General features: G+C 34.1%; 1 pseudogene; it reads right to left on the reverse strand.

Annotated features, from left to right (window-relative positions):
• Positions 1–839: 839 nt before the first annotated feature.
• On the reverse strand, positions 840–2,180 carry LOC149157828 (amino acid permease 3-like; annotated as a pseudogene).
• Positions 2,181–2,479: the final 299 nt, after the last annotated feature.

Consider the following 2,479-nt stretch of genomic DNA (forward strand, 5'->3'; position numbering starts at 1 on the left):
TCTGCTAAAAGGGTGTTTATTGATAGCTTAAGTGAAATTGAATTAATATATTTTCTCTAGAGAATTTTTTTCCATAATCTTCTTTTGAAATTGATCTTGATGCTTCCCTTGCTAGTGGGTCAATGAAAAGTGATGAATATTTTTTAAACCCAATGACCCCATAGCTTTCGAGTTGAGAGCCTTTCTCACTAAGCCATAGGTTGTCAACCAGTACCTTCTTCCCTGGACAAAAAAAATTCAAGCCTAACTTTCTCATCTTGTGGATCATTACTATACATGCATACATAAAAGGAAAATTTAGTATACTAGAAATCAGTAGAGAACATGGAGAACCAATCAACCTCCTATTCGTATGTATATATAAATCCATATATGTATGTTCCTCTCAGGATTATTTAGATCTGGGTGAGGGAATCCATAGAGGAAAACATGAGATCATGGCTATGGGATTTTCAGAGGAAAAACAATGTCCATTATGTGAACTCTTTCTTCCTGGAATCTAGGCAGAAAGTTTGGAAATAGATAATTAGGGAAGACAAGTTAAAATTATAGTTGGTCAAATCGGGGTTGTATTGAAATTTACAGTGAGTAATATATATTATTTTATCAATGTGCAGATAAATAATTCAACTCCAGCAACGTATTGTTGATTATAATTATGAAGTTATTAAAAATTGTTTGTGTTTTATGATGCATCTCACTCCCAGTGCATAGTTGGTAGCTAAATTGCCTCTTCTGTGCTCTATGTTTTTCACATAAAACTTTTTATAACTTCCGAGCAATAGGAACAGAGCATTATAACATATGTGAATTTTTAAATACCATATAGAAAGGCCTCTTTATGTATCCTTGTCTTTCACAAGGACTTCTAAGGAGCCAACTGCAGTTATCACTGTTATAAGAAGAGATATGAAGCTCAATAGTTGGAAAATGGTCCACTTGACTGTCCATCTTGGGACTCTATTCTGTGAAATGTACATCTTGACTAGAGAGTAGACTATGAATGGCCATAAATTTAGAGCACCCAAAATTCCCAGCACATCATTGAATAATGAAATATGATGCCAATGCTAGTGGTTGACACCACAAATACAGTTCTCTAGCACAATTTGAAGAGATGGACTCTACACCACGCACAAAAGGGCATGTGTATGGGAATTCCCTTATTGAAGAATTTATTATCATGCCAAGTATGAGAAAACCATGCTTCAACACAAGCTTCAATTGGCTGACAATATCTCTGCAACTGTGGCATGAAATGATTTACAATGAAGTTTCTATGGGTAAAAAAGACAATAGAGTTTCAATCGAGCAAAACTAAAAGAAAGGATGAGAAAATTCGTTCTTACTTGGTATGCTCCCACCAAGCAAACCAAAATGCATGCATTGGAAAAGTTAAGAAGCTAGTAAGGCTTGCTTAATCCAAATCATGTCAATAAGTTTCCAGATGCATTTTCCCCAAAATTTTCATAACCTAGAAAAGCACATAGCATATAGAAGGTAGTTTTTATGCTTAGTGACTATAAATTTTCTTTTTTCATAGTCAGGTTCTCTGGGGTGTTGACTTAAGAGTATCCTACATAATTCTAAATTAGAGGAAGCATCATAATTATCCTTGTAAATTTTGGTTTTCCAAAGGATTCAAATATAGAAATGAACAAAAATATTGAGTTAAACCTAAATTTCAAGGACAATGGAAGTATATGGAAATGAAAATGCAATGTCACGAAGACCTTGAAGCATCCTCCAAACTTTTTGGACCTGAGTAAGAGGGGTGCTAGTGATATTTCCAACCAAATTGCCTTTAATGTCTCCATTCTCTCCCATTTCCCAGAGGTTTGAACCCATGAGCTTCAATAATTGAAATGAGTACTATGGTGAATTGGATTAGATATTGAAATTACATAGCTTGGCCATACAGAGTAGTAAGAGACCAACCAGGGCAATGATTGAATCCTTAAATATAATAAATGAGAGTAGGATAAAATAATACCAATAACTTTAGCCATGCCAAGGCCAAATCCTATTGTTGCATAGGTAAAGGACATTATTGCTACAATTATTGAAAGGCCTCATAGTTTATGAAAGTTTGGTATATGGAACCGGATAACTTGTATAACTCCAAGGAGGATCATATAAGTGAGATCTATAAAATGGGATGAAGCATCATGTCCATATTTGTGATAACAATTTGATCACCTAATTGCTATGTATTGTTCATAAATGTTTATCAGTAAGAGTTATAAGCACCAATAGCTCTAAAACCTTCCGAGACAAGTGATGAGAAGGTCCAATTTTAAAAAGTATAATAAGACCTCAAAAATAGTGTAAAAAGTCATAGTATAGGAAATTTTATGCACAACAGGGATTGAGCAGTGAAAGAAAAAATAGAGTCAATGCTTTGTTTAATTTAGGCATTATTACAGTCTCAAATCCCTTGTGGTGGAAATTGACTTGAAAATGATTGAAGTAGTGATGG

The sequence above is a fragment of the Pinus tabuliformis genome, chromosome 5_2, assembly GCF_031772625.1.
Source record: "Pinus tabuliformis cultivar Carrire ecotype Pingquan chromosome 5_2, CPIR1, whole genome shotgun sequence".
Lineage (NCBI taxonomy): Eukaryota > Viridiplantae > Streptophyta > Pinopsida > Pinales > Pinaceae > Pinus > Pinus tabuliformis.